We start from the raw sequence: 22857 nt of genomic DNA, 5'->3' as shown, positions 1-22857 counted from the left end.
AGTCTGTTGTACATGGGGTTCAAAAGGCATAATAAATACTAAAATGAAATAGTGATGAATACCTGTGGTTCTTAAGGCATAAAGTAGTTAGGAGCAACATATCTACTGATAAAAGATTTAATAAAAGAAAAGCTATAGTATTAAGAATCTTCTGCAGTTTTGTCAGTGGTTCACAGAATCACAGAATGACTAGGTTGGAAGAGACCTCCAAGATCATGGAGTCAAATCCATGCCCATACAACTCAACTAGACTATGGCACTGAGTGCCACATCCAGTCTTTTTTAAACACATCCAGGGATGTGACTCCACCACCTCCTTGGGCAGATGATTCCAGTACTTTATTATTCTTTCCATGGAAAACCTTTTCCTAATATCCAACCTATATTTCCCTTGGTGCAGCTTGAGACTGTGTCCTCTTGTTCTGTTGCTTGCTGCTTGGTGAAAGAGACCAACCCCCACCTGACTACAGCCACCTTTCAGGAGATTGTAGAGGGTGATAAAGTCACCTCTGAGTCTCCTTTTCTCCAGTCTAAACAACCCCAGCTCCCTCAGTCATTCCTCATAGGGCTTGTGTTCCAAGCCCCTCACCAGCCTCAATGTCTCCTCTGGATGTGTTTGAGCATCTCAATGTCCATCCTAAACTGAGGGGCCAGAGCTGGACACAGCACTCGAGGTGTGGCCTCACCAGTGCCAAGTACAGGGGAAGAATGACCTCCCTGCTCCTGCTGGCCACACCATTCCTGATCCAGGCCAGGTGTCACTGGCCTTCCTGGCCATGTGGGCACACTGCTGTCTCATGTCCAGCTGCTGTCACCAGTCCCCCCAGGTCCCTTTCTGCCTGGGCACTGTCCAGCCACACCATCCCCAGCCTATAACATTTCAGGGGTTATTGTGGCCAAAATGCAGGACTCAGCACTCGGACTTATTAAACTTCATCCTACTGGACTCTGCCCATCCATCCAACCATTCCAGGTCTCTCTGCAGAGCCCTCCTACCTTCCAACAGATTGACACACACTACCAGCTTAGTGTCATCTGCAAATTTACTAATGAAAGACTCAATACCCTCATCCATGTCACCAATAAAAATATTGACCAGAGCTGGCCCCAGCACAGACCCCTGAGGAACACCGCTGGTGCCTGGCTGCCAGCTGGATGCAGCACCATTCCCCACCACTCTCTGGGCCCGGCCATGCAGCCGGTTCCTAATCCGGGGCTCCTGTCCAAGCCCCGGGCTGCCAGCTTTTCCAGGAGTGTGCTGTGGGAGGCAGTGTCAAAGGCCTTGCTGAAGTCCAGGTACACAACATCCACAGCCTTTCCTGCATCCACCAGGCGGGTCACTTGATCAAAAAAGGAGACCAGGTTGGTCAAACATGACCCACCTCTCCTAAACCCATGCTGGCTGGGTCTGATACCCTGGCCATCCTGTAAATTCTGTGTGATGACACTCAGTATAAACAGTTCCATTACCTTGCTAGTCAGGCTAACTGGCCTGTAATAACCAGGACCCTCCTTCCTACCATTTTTGTGAATGGGTGTCACATTGGCCAGCTTCCAGTCATCTGGAACCTCACCAGTGAGCCAGGACTGATTGTAAATGATGGAGAACGGCTTCGCAAGCTCATCTGCCAGCTCCCTCATCGCCCTGGGGTAGATCCCATCTGGGCCCATAGATCTATGAACATCCAAGTGGCTCAGCAGTTCTCTGACTGCTTCCTCTTGGATAATGGGGGGACCATTCTGTTCTGGACCATTTTTTTGTCATCTTTTACAGAAGTTGCCATTTTAAAATCAAACTGAACTTTGGCCTCCCTGATTTTTTTCCTGCATGCTCTAGCAGCCCCCTTAAATACTTCCTGAGAGACCTGACCCTCCTTGCAAAGATGATATATCCTCTTTTTATTCCTAAGTTCCTCCAAAACCTCCTTGCCTACCCAGGCTGGACATTTGCCTCGTCGACTACTCTTTCGGCACACAGGGACAGTCTGTCCCCGTGCCCTCAAAAATTCTCTTTTGAAGAATGCCCAGCTTTCCTGGGCTCCTTTGTTTTTAAGGGCTGCTTCCCGAGGAACTCTCTGAATAAGTCTCCTAGACAGGCCAAATTCTTCCCTCTGGAAGTCCAATGTAAAAATCTCATTGATGTTCCTCCTGGTTTTGCCAAATATTGAGAATGCTATAATTTCATGATCACTGTGCCCCAAGCAGCCTCCAACCACCACATCCCCCACCAGCCCATCTCTGCCAACAACAGATCTAACATAGTCCCTCCCCTGGTGGGCTCACTCACCAGCTGCAGCAAAAAGTTGCTCTCCACACACTCTAAAAACTTCCTAGACCGCCTCTTTGCTGCTGTATTAAGTTCCCAGCAGATGTCTGGCAGGTTGAAGTCACCTACAAGAACAAGGGCTGATGATCCTGAAACATTCTCCAGCTGCTTAAAGAGTAAGTTGTCCACTTCTTCCTCCTGGTTGGGTGGACGATAACAAACTCCCAGTAGGATGTCAGCCTTGTTGGCTTTCCCCTTAATTCTTACCCATAGGCATTCAACCCCAGTACCCCAGTACAGCCCAATCCCTCCGAGTGATGCCACTCCTGGGATCCCCCAGCCCTCTCTGTGTCCCCCCCTCTCGGATCTCCAGGCTCCAGAGGGGAGCCCCAAGGGCTGGAAGTGGCCAGCCAGGGTCCCCAGCAAGGCCCAGTTTGGATGTGCAGCACCCAGTTTTCCCAGTTTCCCTCTCCTTTTCCCCGGGCCGGGTTCCCCCCGGCCCCAGCGGGTGGGAGCAGCCGAGAGCCCTGCGCTGCCCATCCCGACCTGTCCCGGCTCCATCCCCGCTCCTCCCGCGGCCGCCAGGGCTTCAGGAACGGGGCACCCAGGGTGTGCCTGCTCCTGGGGGAGGAGGAGGAGGAGGGATGGAAGAGGGGGGGATGAAGGAGGAGAATGAGAAGGGATGGAAGTACATGAGGAGTGTGGATTAGGGAGGAGGAGGAGCAGTGATGGAAGAGGAGGAGTGGGAGCAAGAGGAGGGAAAAAGGAGGATCAAGAAAAGGAGAAGGAGGAGATTGAGCACTCCCTGAATTCAAAGCCCCCCACCCCTGGGATCATCACCCCCCATCCCACAGGTGACCAGGGAGGGGGAGCTCGGGCCGCATATCCTGGGTGGTCCCTGGGTTGGGTTCTTTTTGGAGGGCAGACGTTTGGAGAATGAAACCTCCAAAGCTGAGTGGAAAATGCCCCTTGGGGGGGCATTGGGGGGTCCCAGTGGCAGCTGCTGGCAGAGGCAGCCTGGAGGAGCAGAGCCCTGTGTCCCCCAGGAGCCCAAAGTGGGGAGCCCAGAGAGGGGGGAGCACCATGATTTGTGGGACCCTCAACAGCCTGGAGAGGGGCAGGGGGGACTCCTTGGACCCCCTGCACCCCAAAGCAGAGAATAAGGGGAGAAGGGACCCCGGAACCCCATAAAACCCTCAGCATCTCTACATGTGTAGAGCGAAGAGGGTGGAGCTTTCTGGATTTCTGGTACTCACAGCAACCTGGGGAGTGCAGGGATGAAGTAGATGGGGAACCCCAATACAAGCCTGACTCCCAGCAGCTGGGACAGGGGGAAATTTGGGAAGTTTTTATAGACCCCAGATGTCCGGTCACCTCTGGAGATGGACTTAGGCAGAGGGACCTTCAAAGTCAGTGTACTCATCCTGTGTTTTTCCCCAGACCAGGATTGCCCATTCCCAGACCTTGGCCAGATGAAGGAGAAGGATGCAAGGAAGAGGAAGATGCTCCGGGACAGCCAGCCAGGTGAGGAGGAAGTCAGTGCCCCTTTCCCCATCTCTCCTGCTCCATCTCCCAGCCCAGCCTGGCCCCTGGCTGCAGGACAACCCCGCTGCCAATGCCGTCCTGATGGGGATGAACTGAGGGGATCTGCTTTACCTTCCCTCAGGCACGGAGGCAAATCCCATCCTCTCCTTGTCCTTTCTTCCCCAGAGATTGAGCTGAGGATGGAGACCAGGGAGGACAAATCTCCACAGCAGAACCTCATGGAAGAGGCTGTTTTGAGCAGTGCCACATCACAGGAATCCAACAGGGAGGAAAAGTCCTGGAGATGCGGCACGAGGAGGGGCTCCAGATGCATCCAAGGGTGCTCTGAGGAGGAAAGACCCACTCTGTGCCGAGAAGTTGGCCGGAGATCAAGCCAGAGCTCAGACCTGGTGGTCCGTGACAAGGAGGGACCCTACAAGTGTTCTGAGTGTGGGAAGAGCTTTAGCAAAAATTCCCATCTGACCCTCCACCAGAAGATCCACACTGGGGAACAGCCCTACAAGTGTGGGGAATGTGGGAAGAGCTTCAGAGACAGCTCCGACCTGATCCGCCACCACAGGACCCACACTGGGGAGAGGCCTTAGGAGTGCTTGGAATGTGGGAAGACCTTCAGCTGGAGTTTCAGTCTGACTGTCCACCAGAGGACCCACACCGGGGAGAGGCCCTACAAGTGTGGGGAATGTGGCAGGACCTTTACCCTCAACTCCCACCTCACTTCCCACCAGAGGATCCACACTGGGGAGAGGCCCTAGGAGTGTTCTGAGTGTGGGAAGAGGTTTCAGACCAGCTCCAGGCTCCTCCTGCACCAGCGGTTTCACAGAGAGGAGAGGCCCTTCCACTGTCCCAACTGCGGGAAGGGATTCAAGCACAGCTCCAGCCTCATCACCCACCGGCGCATCCACACTGGGGAGAGGCCCTACGAGTGTCCCAGTGTGGGAAGAGCTTCTCCTGGAGCTCATCCTTGAGACACCAGCAACAGAGCCACTGGTAAGGGGCGCCCTGCGAGTGCCTCGACTGTGGGAACAGCTTTGTGCACTGCTCCAACTTCATCCCCCATTAGAGGACCCACATTGAAAAGAGCCTTGGTGATCCACAATCCCCAGTATCCACATTGGGAAGTAGTTGGAGGTCCTTTTGTTTTGCCTCTAATTACCTTTCGATTCATCTCCATTCCTTTAAAACACAGAAAATAGGAGTAAAAACCAACAAACTCATCAAAGGCATCTAAAGCCCCACTTTTTACTTATGTTTTGGGGGAATCTTGGATTCAGGGAGATACTTGGGAGGATATGGAGGGTTTGGGGGACATTTGGTGTACTTGTCTCCATTCTTTGGCGCTCAAAAGGCAAGAGGGATTTATCTGTCACCTCAAAACCACTCAATGCCACTGAAAACTCCTCAGTCCCACCCCAAAATTACTTGATTCCACAGGCCCTTGGGATGGAATGGGATTGCAAGGGGTTTGGATGAAGTGGGATGCAAATCAGGAGGGGTGAGGTGGGCATTGTGTGGGGTGGGATGGAGATTGGGAGGAGTGGGATGGGAGAAATAGAGCCTGGTCTTGATGTCCAGGAGGGGTGAAATGGGTTGGGATTGGACTGGGGAGGTGGGGTGGGGGCTGGAATGAGACAGCCAAAGGTTGGGGATGACAAGGAGAGGGGCAACCCGTTCCTGAGTGTGTTTTTGGGTATTCCACATTCCTGAAGGGATTTTGGTGCATCCCACATTTCTGAGACAGTTTTGGGGGGGTTCCTGAGAGCAGCTCCATGCAGCCCCATTGCCAGGGGTGATTGCCTTGGGCACCAGCTCAGAGCTGCAGCCAGAGTCCATTGCCTCAGTGCTGGAGAGCAGAGAAATGATGAATGGCCCCAGACATCTGCAGGGTGTGTTTGGGGGTCAGGGCAAGTTCTGTGTAGGTGGGGCGGTCACTGCCCCCGCCCCAGCCACTGAAACTTCTGCTCCAGCCCCAAAGTGGCTGCCAACCCAGTGCTGTTCTTTTGGTTAATTCAGTTTAAGGTGTAAGTTAAGGTTAAGGTAGAAGTTAAGTCCTGTTCAGTTTGAGCTCTGTTAAGCTTTTAGGCCGTGTTCCTTTTATCCGTGCCCTCACTCTCCTCTTGTCACACACACACAGGGACAGTTCTCAGTTCGTTTCTGGTTTGATTGCCTGGATTTGGTTTGGTTTGGTTGTTGCTTTGCTTCCTTGGTGTGCCTGAAGCATCCAGTCAGGGATAGAGTGATACTTGCCAAGGACCTTTGTCATGCCTCACCACCTGTGCTCCTAATTGGTGATTTTTGTCAAATATGCTGATCTGCTAAATTTATAAAGCTGCATTAACCCTGTGGGCAGATGGGCATTTTGTGGTAATTTTCCAGATCTGCCCCTTGGAGGCCTCCAATAAAGATCAGCCTTTCTATTACCTTCTCCATAATATTGTCTCCAAAGGGTGTTTATTTCTAGGTTCTGTAAGGCATCAACGCAGCGGGGCCTCTTGGCACCCAGGAGACCACTGTGACACAATGACATCTTGGGGAGCCAAGTGTCAGCTGCAAACACAGCGGGGCCTCATGGAAGCCAGGGGCCACTTGGACAGTGCCAGGGCACGTGGAACTCAGTGTCCACTGTGACACAGCACAGCCCCATGGAACTCAGCAGACCACTGTGACAACATGGAATCTCACGGATGCAAGGCTCTGCTTGGGCAAAGTGGGGCCCCCTCAGACACAGGTGTCCCTTGGACATTTCCAGCTCTTGTATAACCCAGTGCCCCTTGTGACTCAGTGCAGCCTCATGGAACTGTCTTGGGGATGGTTCATTTGCCATCACCATTTTGGGTTGGTTTTTGTTTTGTGTCTGGAATAGTCACTGCCTCCCCTCTCCTGGCTCTGGGAATATCCCGATGGGTGGAGGGGCAGCCCGGGATCCTGCAGGGGTTGGGGGCCAGGGGCTGCTCTTCATTCTGGTTGAGGTGATTGGCTCAGCAGCCACGTGGCACATTGCATGTGATTTGAGATCCTTTTGCCCTGTGGTTTTGGCGTTTTGCTTTTCTCCTCTTGTTTGTTTTCCTCTTTTGACACGGTGAATAGGGCTTGCTGACTTGCTTCTCTGCTCCTCTGCTGCTTGGGAGAGGAAGAATCCTCTGCTCCTGGTGGGCTCTCACAAGGCTTATTCCTCAAATCTGTCCTGAGGGTGGCTCAGGGATGGAGTATGCCATGATCATTTGTGCTTCTAGGTGGGAAACTTCTGTTATCATGTGTGGAGTCCCTGCAGCCCCTCGACATCTTACCCAGAGTCTGGCCTTGGCAGTACAGACCATAGTTACCTGCCCAGCCTGAGAGAGGGGACTTGCCAGTGGTGCTCTGTAGATGATGGTTTGCCCCAGTTTCTCCCCTCCCTAATGCTCCTGGCCCTTTGGTTTCTCCATTCCTCCGTGTCTCCATGGGTTGTGGGACCCCGGTGACTGGCCCCATTTTCCCTATGGGACACTGACCTTTCCTGTCCTCTGCTCCACCTCCATGCCTCAAGGTCTTTGGCTGCTGAACCTCATACTTAAGCCTGAGACCGGCACATGTTCACTCCTTTTGCCCTGGATTTCCCTTTGGCTCCTGGAAATAAACCTGGCTGGAAGTGATCTAGTGCAAGGGCCTTCTGCCTCTCCTTGCTGAGCTAGCCGTGGTGGTGTGTGTGGATGTTTGAGCTTGACTGCTTTGCCTGAGTGACTTTTCCTCTGGAGAGGCTTATTGGGTCTATGCTCTAGCTCCATTCCTAAATAACACGACGTTACAACCATGGTGATGTTTGTTCTGTTCCGTTCTCTATGTATTTTATAGTGAAGAACTGGTCTTCCTTTTGCTACAGTTTTTCTTGGGAGCCCTGTAAGTTTGGAATTTGATCCAAGGGGATCATGGGGGCACTGCTGGGCCCCATGGAACCAAGGGGCCAGTGTGATCCTGAGAGGCCCCGTGGATCCAGGGAGACCATTGTGCTTCTCCAGGTCCCCTTGGAATCATGGAGTCCCTTGTGACACTGCTGGGCGCTGTGGACCCAAGGACACCTTTGTGACACTGAGGAACCAAGGACACGTTTGTGACACTGCAGGCCCCCTTGGAACCAAGGGAACATGGAACAGCTCTGGCTGACTTGGCCTCCCAGGGGCTGCCTGAGAGCTCCAGCTGACCTTGGCATGGCGAGGGCCGCTTCCCATCTGCCCCTGGAGCCCTGGGGCTCCATGCTTTCCTTCCAATGGAAAAGAACTGTCCTTCTCCAGGGACCCATGGCCAAAATTGGCATTTGGCCTCCAAAATTCTGTATATCCAAGGACTGCTTCCAGCCAAAAGCTGCCAGGAGAGAAAAGTCTGTCTGGCTTGGCCTCCTGGAGGCCACGTCTGGACCCCAGATCACCTCTGGTGATCTATCACCAAAACCCTGGGGCTCTGTGCATTTCTTCCTGTGGAAAAAGACTGTCCTTCTTGTCCATGAGCCGATGGTCAAAATTGGGTTTTTACCTCCCAGATTCTATCCAAGGATTGCTCCCAGGGAAGAGCTGCAAGGACAGACAAGTCTTGTTGGCCTTTGCCTCCTGGGGACCACGTCTGATCTGCCTTCAAAACACTGGGGCTCTGTGCTTTTCTTCCTATGGAATGAAACATCTTTCATGTCCAAGTGCCCATGACCAATACTGAGAATCCATCTCCCAAATTCCATATATCTAGAGATTGTTCCAAGACAGAAACTGCCAGGAGAGACAGGTCTGGCTGCCCTCACTTACTGTGGCCACCTCTCATCTCCTTCCAAAACTCTTAGACCTTGTGCTTTTCTTTCATATCCTTGACTGGGCACCCATCGCAAAACTTGGGATTCCACCTCCCAAATTCCATTCATCCAAGGATTATTCCCAGACAAAAGTCACCAGTACCGCCAAGTCTAGCTTCCCTTGGCTTCCTGAGGGCCAGCTCTCAGCTGCATTGAAACACTGGGGCTGTGCTTTTCTTCCTATGGAAAAGAACCATCCTTCTCCTCCAGGTGCCCATGGCCAAAATTGGAATTTGGCCTCAAAATTTTCATCTATCCAAGGATTTCTCCCAGACAAAAGCTGCCAAGATGAACAGGTCTGGCTGACCTTGGCCTCTGGTGGCCACCTTTCATCTTTCAATACTGGGGTTGTGTGGTTTCTCAGGCCAGCTTCCCTGCTATAGGGGAGCAGAAGGGTGTTTTACAACTGCTAAAAAACCGATGGGATGGGGCATATGGTCATCCCGTCCCGCGGCCCGGGAGTCACTGGGCCAGGTGAAAAGCCCGGGCCCCACTGCAGGGAGAGAGCTGGGCTGTCTTCTTACCTCTTCCTTCTGGGGCTGGAAGGGAAAAGGAAGTCCCCGGGGTGATTTTAAGCTTGTGTGACTCAGAGGTGTATATCTATATTTAACTGGCCAATCCGGCCTTCCATCTTGAAAGTCAGTCACTAATCGGTTTTTTACCACCCGTGCTAAACCAACACACCAGAGGACATTCCTCTGGAGTGAAGTGGCCTCGAGGCACTGTTTGTGCCACTGGAATTGTGCCAGCCCTGAGTGCTAATGATGGTGTTTGTGCTCCCTGGGGTTCATCTCCCCACACACACACACACAGGATGCACTGCTGAAGTCTCCTCAGCACAGAGCAAACAGGCACTGCTGGCCTGGACCCTTGGTGTCCCTCCATGCAGGGACAAACAAGCTCCTGCAGGTGAGGGCAGAGGCCAGTGCTGCCAACAGTGGTTGCAGGGGCTGCTGTGGGACAATTGCCCTGGGGCACCTTCCCAGGCTGTCCCCAGAGACACAGCCCAGGCCCTGCTCTGCTGCTCCCTCAGTTGCATGCCAGGAGCTCTGGCTGTGCCAGGACACTGCTGTGTGCCCGCCCTGCACACTCCCCCTGTGTCCCAGGCACTGGGCTTTGCTTGGCCAGGGCATTCCTGGAGCATCTTCCTGACAGCAGCTCTGGAGGAGAGCAAAGCCTTCCTGCCCTGCCCTCAGGAGATGCCCTTTGCTGATGGAGCTGCTGTGCTGGAGCCTGGCTGTGTCCCAGCAGTGCCCATGGCCTGTCCCTGCCTGTGGTCACAGCAGGGACACGCAGCAGGACAGTGACCAAGCTGCCGCAGCAGCCCAGCCTTGCACCCACAGAAGGGCTGGGAAGGGGAGTGTGGAGCTGGGAAGAGCAGATGTGGAAAAGAGCCAGGGCCATTGCCCCTGACTGTTCTGGCTGTGCTGGGAGCTTCTTTCCTTCACGGCTGCAAAAAATCATTATTTTATTCAGATGCACAGGAAACAAAGCTTTTGAAAGTCATTGAGATACTGAATAATGGCAGATATTCATGTGGAAATACTGTTGGTAATAGTATTCGTTTGTGGAAAATGTGACAGTAGAATGTATTAAGAAAATGCGGAAATGGAAAAACAGGACCAATAGGCTGAGACTGAAATAAGTTACATTCAGAAGGTTCTGCAGAAGAAAAGAGGCAATTTATTGCTTCTCAAATCCAGTCAGCAGTTTCCTCATGGAATCCATGAGTTCCTTATTCCTCAGGCTGTAGATGGTGCTGGAGGCACCACCAAGTACAGAACTGACAGGGCCAGATCCAGGGATGGGGAAGAGATGGAGGGGGGTTCAGGTGGGCAAATAAATCAGGTGGGCAAATAAACAAGGACACCACAGCCAGGTGAGGGAGGCACAGGGTTGACATCACAGACACACATCCCTTTGTGTCTGAGGGGGCCCCACTTTGCCCAAGCAGAGCCTTGCATCCGTGAGATTCCATGTTGTCACAGTGGTCTGCTGAGTTCCATGGGGCTGTGCTGTGTCACAGTGGACACTGAGTTCCACGTGCCCTGGCACTGTCCAAGTGGCCCCTGGCTTCCATGAGGCCCCGCTGTGTTTGCAGCTGACACTTGGCTCCCCAAGATGTCATTGTGTCACAGTGGTCTCCTGGGTGCCAGGAGGCCCCGCTGCGTTGATGCCTTACAGAACCTAGAAATAAACACCCTTTGGAGACAATATTATAGAGGAGGTAATAGAAAGGCTGATCTTTATTGGAGGCCTCCAAGGGGCAGATCTGGAAAATGGCCACAAAATGCCCATCCGCCCACAGGGTTAATGCAGCTTTATAAGTTTAGCAGATCAGCATATTTGACAAAAATCACCAATTAGGAGCACAGGTGGTGAGGCATGACAAAGGTCCTTGGCAAGAGTCACTCTACCTCTGACTGGATGCTTCAGGCACACCAAGGAAGCAAAGCAACAACCAAACCAAACCAAATCCAGGCAATCAAACCAGAAACAAACTGAGAACTGTCCCTGTGTGTGTGTGACAAGAGGAGAGTGAGGGCACGGATAAAAGGAACACGGCCTAAAAGCTTAACAGAGCTCAAACTGAACAGGACTTAACTTCTACCTTAACCTTAACTTACAATTTAAACTTCTCAATTTAGCAGAAGAACAGCACTTCACAGTATTTATCTTAACTTATAACCTATGACTAACCATTTATAGAGGAATAGTATTTAACTACCTTATAACTTATCTTAAACCTGGAATTATGGTAAGGCACGTCACAAAACAGTGATTCAGAAAACTCAAAACCATACAACATCAAGTTATCCAGAGGTTGAGAAGAGGAAGTCAGGAGAGGAGCGAGAGGGAGAGAGAGATCCACAGTCACCTTTGGATGCAGTGCCATCTCAGCTGCTGGGAGCTCCGGGGCCGTGGGACGTGTCAGTGTCACACCTGTGTCACAGCCTGGCCTCCTCTGGTCCCTCTCTGGTGGCATTTTTGAGGTGCCAGGGGCAGTCACTCTGGGGCTGGAGCAGAGGCTGCCGTGGCTGGGGCTGGGGCAGTGACCGCCCCACCTACACAGAACTTGCCCTGACCCCCAAACACACCCTGCAGATGTCTGGGGCCATTCATCATTTCTCTGCTCTCCAGCACTGAGGCAATGGACTCTGGCTACAGCTCTGAGCTCATGCCCAAGGCACCCACCCCTGGCAACGGGGCTGCATGGAGCTGCTCTCAGGAACCCCCCCCAAACTGTCTCAGAAATGTGGGATGCACCAGAATCCCTTCAGGAATGTGGAATACCCAAAAACTCACTCAGGAACGGGTTCCCCCTCTCTTTGTCATCCCCAACCTTTGGCTGTCTCATTCCAGACTTCACCACACCCTCCCAATCCAGACCGCAACACATCCCACCCCTGCTGGACATCAAGACCCCCTTCCCAAGCTCTATTTCCCCCATCCCACCCCTCCTAAACTCCATCCCACCCATCCCACCTCACCCAATGCCCATCTCACCCCTCCTGATTTACAGCCCACTTCACCCAAACCCCTTCCAACTCTGTTCCACTCTAAGGGGCTGTGGAATCGAGTAATTTTGGGGTGGGATTGAGTAGTTTTCAGTGGCATTGAGTGGTTTTGAGGTGACAGATAAATCCCTCCTGCCTTTTGAGTGCCAAGCAATGGAGACAACTACACCAAATGCCCCCCAAACCCCCATATCCTCCCAAGTATATCGCTAAATCCCAGATTCCCCTGAAACACTAGTAAAAAGTGAGGCTTTAGATGCCTTTGATGAGTTGGTTGGGTTTCACTCCTATTTTCTGTTTTTTGATAGGATGAAGATAAATCAAAAGATAATTATAACAATATAAAAGAACCACCAGGCATTTTCCAACAAGGATCATGGGGATTGCGGGTCACCAAGGCTCTTCTCAACGTGGGTCCTCTGATGGGGGATGAAGCTGGAGCAGTGCACGAAGCTCTTTCTCCAGTCAGGGGAACTTGCAGGGGTTCCCTTACTGGTGGCGCCGTTGGTGTCGGGTCAAGGCAGAGCTGTGGGTGAAGCTCTTCCCACACTGGGGACACTCGTAGGGCCTCTCCCCAGTGTGGATGTGCTGGTGGGTGATGAGGGTGGAGTTGTGCTTGAATCCCTTCCCGCAGTCGGGACAGCGGAATGGCCTCTCATCCGTGTGAATCCGCTCGTGTATGAGGAGGTCTGAGCTGGTGTGAAACCTCTTCCCACACTTGGGACATTCGTAGGGCCTTTCCCCAGTGTGAATCTTCTTGTGGGAGGACAGGTGGGAGATCCGGCTGAAGCTCTTCCCACATTCCAAGCACTCATAAGGCCTCTCCCCAGTGTGGGTCCTCTGGTGGCTGATCACGTTGGAGCTCTGGATGTAGCTCTTACCACATTCCCCACACTCAAAGGGCCTCTCCCCAGTGTGGATTCTCTGGTGGACAATAAGGCTGGATCTCTGGCTGAAGCTCTTCCCACATTCCCCACACTCGAAGGGCTTCTCACCAGAGTGGATCATCTGGTGGACGATCAGGTTCGAGCTCTCACTGAAGCCCTTCCCACATTCCAAGCACTCATAGGGCCATTCCCCAGTGTGGATCATCTGGTGGCGGATCAGGTGGGAGCTGTCTCTGAAGCTCTTCCCACACTCAGGACACTCGCAGGGCCTCTCCCCAGTGTGAATCATCTGGTGGCGGATCAGGTGGAAGCTTTGCCTGAAGCTCTTCCCACACTCCAAGCACTTGTGGGGCTTCTCCCCATCATGAGGCTGCTCATGGACAAGCTGAGAGATCCGGCTGGATCTCCAGCTGCCTTTCCAGCACAGGTTTGGTCTTTCCTCCTCAGAGCACCCTGGGATGGGTTTGGAGCCCCTCTTCATGTGGGATCTCTGGGGCTTTTCTCCCCTGTTGGATTCCTGCGCCGTGGAGCTGCTCACAAAAGCCTCTTCCATGAGGTTCTGCTGAGGCAAATTGTCCTCCCTGGTCTCCATCCTCAGCTCCTTGTCTGGGGGAGGAAGGAAAAGGAGAGGATGGGATTTGCCTCTGTGCCAGAAGGACGGGGACAGAGATCCCCTAAGTTTGTCCTGAGCAGGACGGCGTCGGTGCGGGGTTGTCCTGTAGCTGGGGCCATGCTGGGCTGGGAGATGGAGCAGGAGAGAGGGGGAAAGGAGCAGTGGCTTCCTCACCTGCCTGGGGCTCCCAGGGCATCTTCCTCTTCTTCACAGCCTTCTTCTGGCCAAGGTTTGGGAATGGGAAATCCTGATTAGGGGAAAAACACAGGATGAGTACATTGACTTTGAAGGTCCCTCTGCCCAAGTCCATCTCCGGAAGTGACCAGACCTCTGGGGTCCATAAAAACCTCCCAAACACCAAGATTCAGTCCTGAAAATGCCTCCCAGGAATTCTCTGTCTCTGGCCTCTCCCCTTTGGTGTTCAGGGGTTACCCCCTGTCCCAGCTGCTGGGAGTCAGGCTTGTATTAGAGGTCCCTCGTCTACTTGGTTCCCACCCTCCCCAGAAATCCAAAAAACTCCCCCCTCTCGTGTCTCCCCGTTTAGGGATGCTGGGGGGTTTTGGGGTCCCAGAGTCCATTCTCCCGCAGTTCTCTGCTTTGGGGTGCAGGGGGTCCAAGGAGTCCCCCCTGCCCCTCTCCAGGCTGTTTAGGGTCCCGCCAATGGCGGTGCTCTCCCCTCTCTGGGCTCCCCACTTTGGGCTCCTGGGGGACACAGGGCTCTGCTCCTCCAGGCTGCCTCTGACGGCAGCCAACACTGGGACCCCCCAGTGTCCCTTCAAGGGGCATTTTCTGTTCAGCTTTGGAGTTTTTCATTTTCAAAATATCCCCTCCGAAAAAACCCAACCCAGGGACCACCCAGGATATCTGGGCCGAGCTCCCCCTCCCCGGTCACCTGTGGGATGGGGCGTGATGATGCCACGGGCCGAGGGCTGTGAATTCAGAGAGCGCTCGACCTCGTGGTCCTTCTCCTTTTCTTGACCCTCCTTTGTCCCTCCTCTTCTTCCTCCTCCCGCTCCTCCCCTTCCATCCTTCCTCCTCCCTAACCCCACCTCCTTCCCGTACTTCCATCCCTTCTCGCTCTCCTTCTCCATCTCTCCTCTCCCAGCCCTCCTCCTCCGCCAGGAGCAGGCACACCCCGGTGCCCCGTTCCCGAAGCCCTGGCGGCCGCGGGAGGAGCGGGGATGGAGCCGGGACAGGTCGGGATGGGCAGCGCGGGGCTCTCGGCTGCTCCCACCCGCTGGGGCCGGGGGGAACCCGGCCCGGGGAAAAGGAGAGGGAAACTGGGAAAACTGGGGGCTGCACATCCACACTGGGCCTTGCTGGGGACCCTGGCTGGGCACTTCCAGCCCTTGGGGCTCCCCTCTGGAGCCTGGAGATCCGAGAGGGGGGAACACAGAGAGGAGTAGGGGATCACTGGGAGGGACAGGTGTGTACTGGGATCGTACTGGGATCACACTGGCAATGACTGGGATTGTACTGGGGTCAGCTAAAACTGTGCTGGAGCAACTGGGAGTGACCGGGAATGACTACAAGCATGATGAGGGCAACTGGGATATACTGGAAGTGTCTGTGACCACACTTGGGGCGACTGGAACCACACTGGGAACAGCCAGGACCATGCTGGGGAGAACTGGGACCACGCTGGGGGACACTGGGAATGTGTGGGAGTGACTGGGTCTACACTGGAGGCAACTGGGCATGACTGGGACCATGCTGGGAGGGACTGGGATCCAGTGGGGAGTGACTGGGACTATACTTGGGGAAACTGGGTGCAACTGGGATCGCACTGGGAGGAACAGCGAGCAACTGGAACCATGCTGAGGGATGCTGGGATCATACTGCATCATTACTGGAGCAACTTGGACTGCCTTGAAGGTGACTGGGAGTGGCCGTGGGCAACTGGGATCAGGCTGCAAGCAGCTAAGGACACGTGGAAGCGACTGAGAACATGCTGGCAGCAACTGGGATACACTGGGAGAGACTAAAACCACAGTGGGGGTAAATGGGAGACAACTGGAACCGTGCTGGATGCTAATGGGAGCAGCTGTGCCCATGCCGGGGTCGTACTGGGATCCAATTGGAACTGGCTGGGATCAGACTGGGAGTGACCGGAATAGTACTGGGAGAATCTGAGTGTGACTGGGATCATACTGGAACCAGACTGGGAGTGACTGGAAAGGTGCTGGCCGTGACTGGAACCATACTGGAGGTGACTGGGAGCAACTGGGCCCACACTGGGAACAAATGGGATCTTATTTGGAGTGACTGGGAGTGACTGGATTCACACTGGGAGCAAATGGGCCAGCGCTGGGAGTGAAAGGTCAGTCAGTTTGGCCATGACTGGAATACTACTGGGAGTATCTGGGAGTGCCTGGGGTCATACTGGGGCTGACTGTAACCATACTGGGGGTGACTGGGTGCAACTGGGACCATACTGGGAGGGACTGGGATTGTAGTCCAAGTGACTGGGATCATACTGGAAGTGACTGGAACCATACTGGCAGTGACCTCGACGCCTACTGGGATCACCCCAGGAGGAAACTGTGGACATATTGGGAGCAACTGGGATCAACTGGAAGGTGCTGGAACCATGCTGAGGGGACTGTGACCACAACTGGGGCAACTGGGATCACACTGGGAACAACTGGGACCACACTTCCCACAACTGACAGAAACTGGGACTGTACCAGAGGCAACTGGGAGTAACTGGGAAAGACTGGGATCATTCTGAGGTAACTAGAACCTTACTGGGGCAACTGGGAGTGCCTGGGAATGACCACAGGCCTGCTGAGGGCAACTGGGATATACTGGGAGTGTCTGTAACCATACTGGGGTGACTGGAACCACACTGGGAACAGCTGGGACCACGCTGGGGGCAACTGGGAACAAGTCAGAGGGACTGGGGCCACACTGGGGACAACTGGACATGACTGGGAACATGCTGAGAGGGACTGGGACTACTCTAGGGGCAACGGGGGACAATTTGGATCATGCTGGGAGGAGCTGGGAACAACTGGAACTCTGCTGGTGCCAACTGGGATCCTACTGGGATCACAGTGGGATCACAGTGAGAGCCGCTGGGCTTGTGCTGCGTGAGACTGGGATCACTCTGAGGGTGACTGGAATCCTACTGGGATTGACTGGGAGTGGCTGTGAGCAAGTGGAATCATGCTGAAAGCAACTGGGAAGAGAAGGAGGTGACTGGGAGCATGCTGGGAGAGACTGGGAATCATGGGGATCATACTGGAGGCTACTGGGGTCATGCTGACATGTACAGGGAGTAGCTGGGACCACACTGGGGGCGACTGGCTTCATACTGGGAGGGACCGGGAGTGATTGGAGTTAGACTGCAAGTGACTGCAATCATACTGGGAGTGGCTATAATCATACTGGGATTGTAGTGGGTGTCAGTGGATGTGAATGGAACTTACTGGGGGTTCCTGGGAGCTACAAGGCCCGTGCCGGGAGCCAACTGCTCACGCACTGGGAGAAACTGGGAGCAACTGGGAATGACAGGCTGCATGCTGGTGACAACTGGGAATGACAGGCTGCATGCTGGTGACAGCTGGGATATTCTGAGAGTGACTGGGATAAAACTGGGGGCAACTGAACCACGCTGAGGAAACTGGGAGTACCTGGAAATGACTACAAGAATGTTCAGGGCAACTGGGATAGACTGGGAATGCCTGAGACCATGCAGGTGGGGACTGGGACCAGACCGGGAGCGACTGGGACTGTGCTGGCGGGAGCTGGGGGCACATTGGGGGCAAGTGTGAGTGACTGGGGCCCTGCTGGGAGAGACTGGGATCATACTGGGACTGACTGGGCTAATCCTGTGAGCAGCCACTGCCGGCACCGGGACCCCCCAAAAACACCTCCCGGGGACCCCACCATGTCCCCTATCAGGGGTCTGCTGCTTGGCTTTGAAGCCCTGAACGCTTCAAACATCCACCCCAAAACCCCAAACCCAGGGACCCCACCCGGGATATTTGGGGCGAGCTCACCCTCCCCAGGCACCTGCAGGATGGGGCCGATGGTCCCGGGGGGCTGCGGGTTCGGGGAGCGCTGGAGCCGCCCGGTCCCTCCTCTGCTCTTCTTCCTCCTGCTTCCCGCTGCCGCTCTGCCTCTTCCTCCCTCCTTCCCTCCCCCCTCCTCCTCCTCCCCCGTTCTCTGAACCCCTCGCCGCCACGGGAGGGGTGGGGATGGAGCCGGGACCGGTCTGAACGCAGAGATGGCTTGGGAGGGGATGCCAGGAGTGGGAGTGACTGCGCTGTACTGGAATCATACCAAGAGCAGCTCCTGGGTGACTGAGTTACACTGGGATCATACCGGGATCATACTGGGAGTACGTAGGAGCAGCGCGATGGCTCCAGCCACTCAGGGGGTAACCAGGTGGGATCCCACCACTACAGGGGTGTTTTTTCCCTATTTTAGGGTGTTTGTGAGGCCGCAGCCTCACAAGTCTCTTTCAAGGGGGGCTCATGACCCCTTTAAGTGACATTTTTATGGGGCCTCCATTCCATTTGCCTCCCAGGGTAGATTTTTGGGGTCCTGTCTACCATCGCCGCTTTAAGAGCCCCTTTGTCGGTTCCCACTATAACTCCCCTTAAAAGGGCAACACCACTCCCCCTGATTCCGGCAGCGGAGCCTGGGGGGGCTTGGGGGTTCGAGGGTGGGGTTGGGGGTCCCGGGAGGGTTTGGGGGTACCTGAGTGATGCCGATGATGGTGATGGGGATGGATTCTCCGTTGGACAGGAGGTCACAGCTGGAAACCACCTGCACTGTGTGGAGACCTGGGAATGAAGAGAGAAAGGACGAATGGAGTTGTGTCCCAGCCCTGTTGGAAAGCAGATAGAAATCTCCCAGGACCCCGTGCACACAGCTTAGAGGCAGAAAAGGATGCAGGGGTTGGTTTGAAACCCTCAGAGAAACTGAGATCCATAAAGTCACACCGACATGAAGTGGGAACGTAAGTTGTAGTTTTAGGTGAGTAAAGAGATTCCTTAAGTGCCTTAAGCAAAGAAGAGACTGTATTAGTTGACAGAAAATCCCTGAAGTCCAGTTTAAAGTTCAGTAGCATTACCTTGTACAAAGTTAACTAAGTCTTAGACATATTATAAACATAACAGAGCATTGCTGACATTGCTAGACAGAATAGATAGGCTGTGGGCATAGGCCTTGTATAAGAAATGATGAGCGTTGTCACACAGCTGTGTTAGACCAGGATAGGTGCAAAAAGACAGGAATAGCATCGTGTTTGTAGCTGGTTGGACAATTTAGGAATAGAATGCATTGTATCGGGGCTGCTGCTGCTGCTGCTTCTGCTTGGGCCATGGGGACTCTATGCTGGAAGGCATTTTGCATCATGGCACGGACTGTAACACTGACCCTGGTGAGACTGATCCAGCCATGTCATAAACGGTTTTTCCAACAAGCAGCACCTCTCTTGTTCCTCGGCTGGCCCGCTCAAACTTGCCAGCTGTCCATCAGCAAAGTGCCCACAGCTCCTGCGCGCTGCCAGCCCTTCCCTGGCAGTGACAGCAGGAGCTGCTCCTGCCACCGGCCAGCTCCTGTTCCTGGAGTCCCTTCCCGTGCTGGCAGCACAGGCTCCCTCTTGCCTTGAGCCCAATGCCTGCCTGCACCTTGGGCTGGCTTTGCCAGCTCTCTTTTCCCAAGCCTTTGACTCCCAGGCTTCTGCCCCAGCCCAGGGACATTTGTTATTTCTATTACCTGCTAGTTTGACAACGTGAACCATTCTGGTTTTACCTAAGAGGTGAATCATGAAGATTTTGGGGCTTTTTTTGTCCCCAATGTCCTGTTAAGAGCAAGAACACGCTGTTCTTACACCTGGGATTGTGGCTGTTCCTACACCATTTATTCCACACTGCATGACTAAAGAAAATCTCTCCTTTTCCTTACTAAGTTGAAGCTACAGCTTAGTGGAAATAGGTGTTACAAGAGAATGAATGCCATAATCCCCCTTTTAGTTTTTGGTCTGTAGTGGATACCTCCTTGAAGGATCCAGAAGAACTCCAAAATGTTGTGCATACAATGAAGAAAATCAACACTAAATTCCCTCTGGATTACGAGGTTAGAAAATCGGTTTGAATCGCAGTCACTGTTTCTCACCACATCTACTTCAACTGACAAGAAATTCAGCTGATTTTCTCTGTGAAAAATACGGGTCACTTTTTGTTAAGATTTTAGAAGTTTAATAATAAAAAATAAGACAAGAAGAGGCATAACAAAAGCAAAACTACAGATGTCTGGGTGCCTGGTGTTTCCACCCAAAGCACAGCTTGCTAACAAAGGATCTTTCCTTTAAATACCATAGGTTATTGCATATTCATAAATTTCATATGTGATTTACACAATCCTTTTGACTTTAGGTGTTTCTGCTTAATTGCAACTTTTCTCCCCCACCATTCTTTCTTGCACATAAATTTTTCATGGCTCCACGAGTCGCAAATCTCTTGATAACAAAGGCAATAAATTCTTCCTATTGGAGTCGTCGGTGTCCTTGCTGTTATGTCTATCCACGTGAGATGATGTGAGGAATTTCTTAATTGCTTCTCCCATTTGGGTTGTGGGGGGTTTTTTGTGTGTTTTTTGTTTGTTTGTTTGTTTGTTTGTTTGTTTTGTTTTGTTTTGTTTGGTTTTTAGCTAGTCACAAAAAGCATCTGCTATAGACTAAAAACTGTATTTATCACACTACTACAAGAGGGTATATTATTGTAGCATAAGTTTCTACCATAACACATATAAGATTCATTTTCATATTTGTAAAAAGACAAACACTTAATATGTATTTATAACAACAGTGAGTCAGTTTTCAAATGAAGCGGCAGCGTGTCGTGATGCTAAATAATAATCTGGCATTACCTCTAATGTTCACTGCTACAAAGTATAGCAGTACACAGCAAGGCAGACTGGGTTAGCACAGTCATTCCTCCCCTCCCCTTCCTCCTGTCCATCCCATTGTCTCCTCTGCTGAAGACACAGGCTATGAAAAGAAGGCAAGGTTGCTACCTCTTTTTCTTCTGCCACAGGACTTGTTAGACACTGTGTTTTCTCAAAGGACTGCATGTACCTCTCCCCAGGTTGCTTCTTTCTCATTCTACAAAAGAAGAGAGCTGAAGGGGTTTCAGGCATGTGAGTGCCTGATCTCTTTTTCCCTCTAAAGGCTCTGCCTCCCAAAGCCCTGGTGACCTGCTGTGCTTTGGCATGAGAGCCGTTCCAGCCCGAAACACAAGGGCAGTGGTGTTGAACTGCAAAGCCTCTCTCTGCAATGGGATTGCTTTGAGCCTGCAGCCTCCACGGGCAAGAGCTTTGTGGGAGCAGGGGCCATCACAGCCTGTGCCCTGCACACAGAGCCAGGAAAAGGAGCAGATCCTGCTGGCTTCTGCTGCTGATCCGAGCAGCAACTCCCCTGGGATTTCCTCCAGGGAACTTCACACCAAGGGTGTCCATCACTGTCGTGGCTGTGAGAACTTGTTGCTTGCCAGTTCTCCCCCATCCTTGTGGATTCTCACTTTTCTCAGCTGCCTTTGCAGTGAGTTCTCAGCCAACGTGTGGCTCTGCTGCCATCCCAAATCTGCGCCTGCCTTGCCCAGCCTGAGTGCAAGTGGGGCATGTGCTGGGCATGGATGGAGAATTCCATGGCCAAAATCCTCCAGCATTTAGATCTGCTCATTGCTCTGGACAGCACAAATCACAAAACACCCATTGCAGTTGACAGTTGTAATTTCTTGCAGATTCCTACAGCTGCACTGCTGATCAACAAATGCACAGGAATTGATTTCACATGAAAAATATCATTTATTACAAATTGCTGCACCTGTGCTGACAATATAGAACTACGCCGATCTCAATTTAGGTTAAAAAAAGGAATTTATTAGATTTTTAAAGCAATGCCAGGTAAAAATATCAAATACCAACTTCATTTAACAAAATCTTAATTTATTGCCAACCTCTACAACAACTCACTATACACAAAGATCAATTACATGTTTAACAACTTAATTTATTGCATATTACTACAAGCTAAAGCCCATCTAGGAATACAAAAATATCAGTATTTCTATCTAAATAGCCTTCTACAAAGAACTCAGTCAATACAATTAATTCAACTATACATCTGCAAACATGTTTAAATAGAAAGATATACATATATAACCAATTCACTATACAGAAGTAAATATAGATTAAATATACCATATTACATAAAATATATAAATATATTAATGCATCAAAAAAACTCTCTGTGAATAGGTAGCTACCAATCTCAATATCCATCCAATTGCACTAATAAAAATATACAGTTATAAATCTCCACACACTTATCTTTAAACAGAACTCTAAGCAGAGGGATTCCAGCTGCCCCATCTTCAAGTCCTTTCACTCCGTCCTTGCTTCCTCCCGTGCAGAGCAGCTCTCCTGGACAGGGACAGCAGATGGGACATGTGGGAAGCAAAGGGAACACTGAGTCAGGGTCGGGACGTTTCCCTTGGCAGCACCTGCCCTTCAGTCAGGGAAGGGAAAATCTCAGCGCCTCCCCAGGAGGGTGAGAAAGAAAAAGTTTGGCCAAAGCCCACGGCCAAAGCCCAGGCCACCCTCACCCCCAGCTGCCTCACCGGCCCTGCGGCCTCACCTGAGCTCTGGGCTGGCAGCAGCAGCTCCCTGGTCACTGCTGGAGCTGGTGGCCTTCAGCTTCTCCCCGCGGCCTCCTGTCAGTCCCCGCCTGTCCTCAAGGTCTGCAGGGCAGCCGTGGCAAAAGTGGAGCCTCTGGAATTGGTTCCAAGGCCTGGCAGAGCTGCAGGACCGCAGCCCTCTGTGCTCCCTGCTGGCCCCCTCCATCCCCTCAGCCCCATCGTCCCCTCGGCAAACCCCCGGCCCCCTTTGGTTTCTTCAGCCCCTCACAGTCCTCTCACCCCACTCAATCCCTTCTGACCCGTCCCGACCCCTTAGACCCCCCTCAGCCTGCGCCCCTTCCCTGTCACCTCAGTGCCACCATGGCCCTCTGCTCCCCCACAGCCCTCAGTCCCCCAGCAGCTCAAGGTCACCGTCCCTGCAGCGTCAGCGCCTCCTCGGCCCCCTCAGCCCCCTGTGTCTCCCCGTCCTTCAGCAGCTCCTCAGGGGACAGTGCCTGGGGCCACCAGCAGCTCCCAGCGCTCCAGGGACAGCCGGGGCTGGAACTGCTGCTCCGCCCGGCCCGGCCA

The 22857-nt window shown here is 52.9% G+C and overlaps 1 pseudogene; it reads right to left on the bottom strand.

The window, feature by feature from the left end:
* LOC136303661 (uncharacterized) overlaps positions 1 to 22857 on the bottom strand; it is a 372218-nt pseudogene that overhangs the window by 72080 nt on the left and 277281 nt on the right.

Source organism: Chamaea fasciata, unplaced genomic scaffold, assembly GCF_029207755.1.
Source record: "Chamaea fasciata isolate MVZ Bird 193981 ecotype frontalis unplaced genomic scaffold, bChaFas1.0.hap1 SCAF_40, whole genome shotgun sequence".
Lineage (NCBI taxonomy): Eukaryota > Metazoa > Chordata > Aves > Passeriformes > Sylviidae > Chamaea > Chamaea fasciata.
Note: the sequence above shows the minus strand (reverse complement) of the source record. Positions and strands in the feature narration are given on the sequence as shown.